Source organism: Pinus tabuliformis, chromosome 4_2 (genome assembly GCF_031772625.1).
Source record: "Pinus tabuliformis cultivar Carrire ecotype Pingquan chromosome 4_2, CPIR1, whole genome shotgun sequence".
Lineage (NCBI taxonomy): Eukaryota > Viridiplantae > Streptophyta > Pinopsida > Pinales > Pinaceae > Pinus > Pinus tabuliformis.
The window spans coordinates 715,628,321-715,634,340 of NC_142304.1; positions in this window are offsets into that span (position 1 = coordinate 715,628,321).

The window sequence follows — 6,020 nt, forward strand, 5'->3', positions numbered from 1 at the left end:
AAAACAAGTTCTTACATATATGAACAATGGGCCCCTAAATGCGCAATCCCTCCGCTGCATACATTTGGGCATAATCCTAGTTTCAATGTGACCAATTACAAACACTTAGATAGGGATTTCAATCTTGCAAGAACAAATACAATAAATATAAAGGCATAGACGAGAATAAAAATAATATCCCAAAACCAATAAAAATTACTAATTACTATTCACATAATTAATGCCAAATTTCTCTTCATATGTAAACACTATACAAAACATATATTATTTATGTTACAGTTAGTAAGCTTGAGTGTTGTTGGGAAAAGTATCCAATACGGAATGACCCTATCCCACTCTAAGGGTGATAGTTCCTTAGCAACAATCAAAGCAAAGCTATATGAGATTACTTCTTTATGAGATGTAAAAGAAGGAAGAAAGAGATCCACTAACCGATGTCTTTCGCTAATGATTGATCCAATCTTCTCTCCTTGCTGCTTGCTCCCGGCTCCTTGCTCTTTCACTGGCCCAGCTACACCAAGATCCTGCAAAATGGCAAGAGAGGGAAACTACAAGAAGCATACATTCATAATTGATTCAAGGATTAGAATAAATCAAATATACAAGTATAACAAAACACCATTGAGACACATGCATATAGAAGAACCTCAAATACTTTATTAATGGAAGAAGTAAGGTTCAGGAAGTGATACAACCATAAGAGGCCCAATCCAGCATCATCTTCCCAGCAGAAAGAAATCTCCTCTTCACCTCCTTCAAAGCAAATCACCCAATAGTTCTAAACTCAAACCAACAACAATTCTTTACATTCACAAGATTCGAGCCTCCCTAGACCTCATGAGAGAGATCTATATATAGGAGTTTTGGAGAAAGGATGAGTCAGCTTGAGGTTGGAATGAAGCTGACTAGTGCCCTCTCCCACTTCAGTTCTTAAGTCCACTTGGAGGTTCTTGCTTCCACTTGGAGATTTAGAACCTCTTACTCATCACCAGTCGAATTCCCTGATCCAAGTGTCATTTTGGAAGCTTCCTGGGCCTTGACACCTTGAGGAATGACTGTGCCACATGTCCAAACTCGCCCAGCGCAGGTAGCCTTCTTTGCAGTTGACATTCAACGTAGGTAGATAGTGGAGCAGTTGACATTCAGCGCAGATGCTCAGTGGAGCAGTTGACATGATCCAGAATTGCCTTGTTTTTGAGTGTTTTCAGGTGGAGAACTTTTATTAAGTGCTGTGGTTTGCTAGCCTTGTTCCTCTAGGGGTAGGAACAACATGTTTAGGGGCTTTGGATCCCTTAGATTATGGACATTTCATGCTTCATGCTGTAAGGCACAAAAATGTCTATAACATTGAGCAAAAGGATAATCATCTCCTAACATAGTCAAACTTATTTATGTGACTAAGTTGTAGGATTACATCTTAAGAGATGAAATATATATGCTGATGTTTCAATGGCTAAGAGAGAAACATCAGTTAGATCGCAACAACGGGTGAGATCTTAGTTTTTCAACTCTCTACAGCATGACACAAGAGTGAGAAACAAGAGTGAGAAAGATGGAATGATTGTTTACAAATCAACCACTATGGGTAAGTTGTCCTTGGCCTCTTTCTTTGTTACTTGTTTGCATAATAAATCGGTATATATCATTTCATCTTGCCTTGGTGTCATTTTCTTGTATACTCTTGTCAATAGATTTTATTATGTCCCATCCTCTCTTTTAGGTAGGGGTTCTTTGATTCCATAAAGTGTGAATGTTGCATTGTTTCAAAAGTGTAAGCTACATAACAAGATAAATTTCCCAACAAAGTTGCAATATGTGTTTGTATCACAAATATGATGGCTTTGGGAAATGACTTTTATGAGATAAAGTTTCATACTATGTTCAAAATACCCATCTAATCTCCCTCCCTCAAAATTTTCTCCCATGGGTTAAATTTGCTTAAAAAGAAAAATAGTGTCATGTTAACTATAGTCATTTCTCTAAAATATCCTATTATTGATTCAATAATGGCAAGAGATAGTTTTGTTTGGAGGTTCAAAATGCTCATTCCCTCCCTTTTTGTCAAATTTGGATAAATTCATTGTTTATGTGAAATTGTCCATTCCCTCCCTATTTGTCAAATTTGGATAAGTTCATTGTCTATGTGAAATAGTTTGGCCTGTCCAGTCCATAAAATAGATTTCAGTCAATCTCTCTATCTCTCTAGCATGCAACCTTGTTTACATTTTTATTATTTGATATTGCCTCATATTTTTCATGGCACAGTCTCTTTCCATTTCTTTTTTTCTGCAATAGCATCTACATCATCATAGAATATTTGAGTCAGGCTACGCCAAATATTTGACATTTATATTCACAAGTTTTCACAGAGTCTTGTGGACATTAGATGGAGTCAAGGGGATGTTGCAATAGAATATTAAAATTACTGAAATTTATGGTTCTGATTGATAATTATTTTGTGTTATTGTCTATTTAACTTATTTCAAAATTCAGGTTTATTAGACATTAAAATGATGGGACTATTATGTCTTCAACAATCATATTAAGTGACAGTTTTCTAAAAGGGATTGGTAGCCTCTTTTATCATTGCATTTTTTAATTGTTGTGAGATTCTCTGTAGTAGCATCTACACATCTACATCATTGTAAATTTGACCATGTCCACACCAAATATTTGACATTTCCATTCTTAGGTTTTCACAGAGTCTTATGAACCTTAGATGCAGTCAAGAGAATGTTGCATCGGAGTTTTAAAATTACTGAAATATATGGTTCTGATTGATAATTATTTTGTTTTATTGTCTGCTTAACCTCTTTCAAACTTTTGGTTTATTGGACCTTAAACTGATGGGACTATTCTGTCTTCAATAATCATGTTAAGTGACAGTTTTCTAAAAAGGCTTGGTAGCCTCTTTGTCCCTGTATTTATTAATTAGTTGTGAGATTCTCTGCCAAATAGAATCTAGATTCAATATCTTTGCCTTAGATTTGTGAGACTTGCTTCTGTGAGAAGTTCAACAACCTCATTATTCTTTCTTTTGACTTGGTCTTTCAATCCATTATTTATATAATACATGTTGAAGGTAGCATCTTTATGAATGCATCTTGGTTGGATGACTCCCTGGGTTGATTTGTAGTTGAAAGGATTAGTTGAGTTTAAGCATTCACCTAGTGATCCTTATCAAGCATCAATCTGTTGACTGGCTTTCACCAGTCAACTGATTTGACCAGTGGGTTATTCCCTTCTGAATTGTCAACTAGCTTCGCTTACATAAAGCAATCAACTGGCACTGAAACGATTGGAGATTGTTGGACCCTTTTGCTACCATATCGTGTACTTTCACTTTATTTGATTATCTATGTGCAAATGATGTTAAAACTGACAACAATTAATGTAAAGGATATAATTGTTTGGGTAAAACTATTTTACAGTTCATTCAGTTTTTTAACGAAAGGCTTGTTGTAACTTGGAGAATAATTTTTGAGAAATAAAATTTCCAATCCCTTGCCCCGGGGGGGTTTCCTTGACACATTGTTATGGTTTTACCACGTAATTCCTTGTGTTAATTTGTGTGTGATTCAATTTCCTATTTTTATGCATTTCTTTCTTGATTGAATGTTAATAACTCCATAATACCAACAAGTGGTATCAGAGCTAAGTTATGAAGCTGACCATAGCAGAGGGAATCTGGAGCGACCACTTGCATAGAATTTTGGCAATTGGTGCCATCGCCTTTGTTGAAGTTTTTTGACAAGCTGAGCTTATTATGTCGTGCCATTGTTTTCAAACTGACACCCAAAAAAATTGCTCTGCAAAAAAAATTGGAGTCTCATTTTTATATTAAAAAAAAGGGAGGAGTCATTCTGAAGTGAGGAGGCATGGTCGCGTTGAGTAGCCATGAAGACCAAAAGACCAAGCGAGGAGGTAGGGTTGTTGAATGTTTCGTTGAAGTTTTTTTACATCTACAATGATGAGTAGCTGTGAAGACCAAGTCGTTGCTGAGAAAGGAGAAGTTGATTGCAATCTTCTGGAGAAATAATGATAACATAAGAAGAACCCCGCTCATTGAAAAAAAATTGATATGAGTCGTTGTCAGTTGACCCCAACCTCCGATTTTTAAAATGCTGAGCTGCTGTCAGCCGACACCAAGCCTTTGGTTAAAGAGCCAATTAAGGGATCCAACCGCTATGAGGATCGATTGAAAGAGAAAGAGAAGTTGGAAACAAGAGTTGCGGGAAAAACAAAGAGCTGCTAGAAAAACAAAGAGATGTCAGAAAAACAAAGAGAGACAGAGTCGCGGAGACCACCCGGGTATTTTTTTTACAATTGAAGGAAAAAAAAAATTGTTGATTTTTTTTAAAATTATGAAGAGTTAAGTTGGGTTTCTAATGTAAAGTGGGATTTTGGAAAATTATCTCAGAAAACAATTGCATTTTTTTCGTTTATTGGAAGAAAATTTGAGTAGGGGCTTTGAAGTTTTTTTTTTTAGGAAGAAACCCTAGTTAAAGAAACTAGAATAAACTCTAGTTAAAGAGACAAGAACAGAGAAATTCAGAAAAATCCTAATTGAAGCCAAAAAAGAAAGAAAGAGAAAACCATAGTTGGAGGACTCAACATAATTTTATCATTAATAAAGTTATTTGAAAGACCCGGTGTAGGAAGATGGCCAAAATGACTAATTATAAGTTTGAAGTGGAGAAGTTCACCGGCAAGAATAATTTTGGCATTGTGGAAACTAAAAGTAAGCGATTTGCTAGTGCAACACGGGTTGCATAAAGCATTAGATGGAGTTAAAAAGAAACTTGTTGCCATGAAAGATATGGATTGGGAGGACTCGGATGCCTGAGCTCCTAGTACCATCAGATTGTGCCCGGCGGATGAAGTTCTCTTCAATATTGTTGAAGAAATCTCAGCAACAGGTTTGTGGGTAAAATTGGAAACACTATATATGACCAAATATTTAACCCACTGAATTTATTTAAAGAGGAAATTGTATAGCCTTTAGATGAAGGAGGGTACTAAAATTTATGAACATTTAAATGTATTTAATATACTTATTTTCCAGTTGTCAGATATGAATGTGAGATTTTAAGAAGAAGATAAAGCTATTACCTTGTTATGTTCCTTGCCCGAGTCTTAGGATCACTTTGTGACTTCTATCAGTTTGAGCCCAACGGAATCTATGGAATTTGGTTTCATTGTGGGAGCTCTGTTATCTGAAGAAAAGTACAGAGGAAGTCCAACATTGAAAATTCCGCTTTAGAAGCCATGGTAGCAAGAGGTCGGTCCAAGGAAAGAGAGGAGAAAGCAAGAAGTTCTTCGAGGTCAAAATCAAAAGGAAAGAAGTGTAAAGCTAAATGTTGGTATTGCAACAAAATAGGGCATCTCAAGAAAGACTATTGGAAACGAAAGGAGTCCATTGAAAACCCAAAGAAGGAAGAAAATCAAGTTGAGTCTAGTATGATTGATGAAGTTTTATCCACTAAATTAGATATGGTAGATGAAGTTTTTCCTGTTTGCAATGTTTCTCAGAAATATGAAAACTGGTTGTTAGATTCTAGTGCTTCTCATCACATGAGTTCGCACAGAAATTGCTTCACTTTTTATGAAGCTCTGAATGGAAGTGTTGTGTTGATGGGAAACAATGTATCTTGTCAGATTGTTGGGATGGGAAATGTCAAAATTAAAATGTATGATGATACAGTTAGAACATTGATTAACGTCAGACATGTACCTGAGTTGAGAAAGAATTTGATTTCTTTGGGAGTATTGGACTCAGAAGGTTACAAGTTTACAGGTCAAAATGGAGTGCTGCAAGTTTCAAAGGGTACTCTGGTTCTTGTGAAGGTAGACAAGATTATAAATCTTTACAAACTCAAAGGAACTACTTAGGTTAGTGCGGCGGTGATTATATATGAGAAGGCAAAATAAGATACTCGCCTATGGCATCAATTGTTGGGTCATGTGAGAGAGAAGTGTCTTCAAGTAATGATGAATCACAAATTGCTTCCTAATTTAAA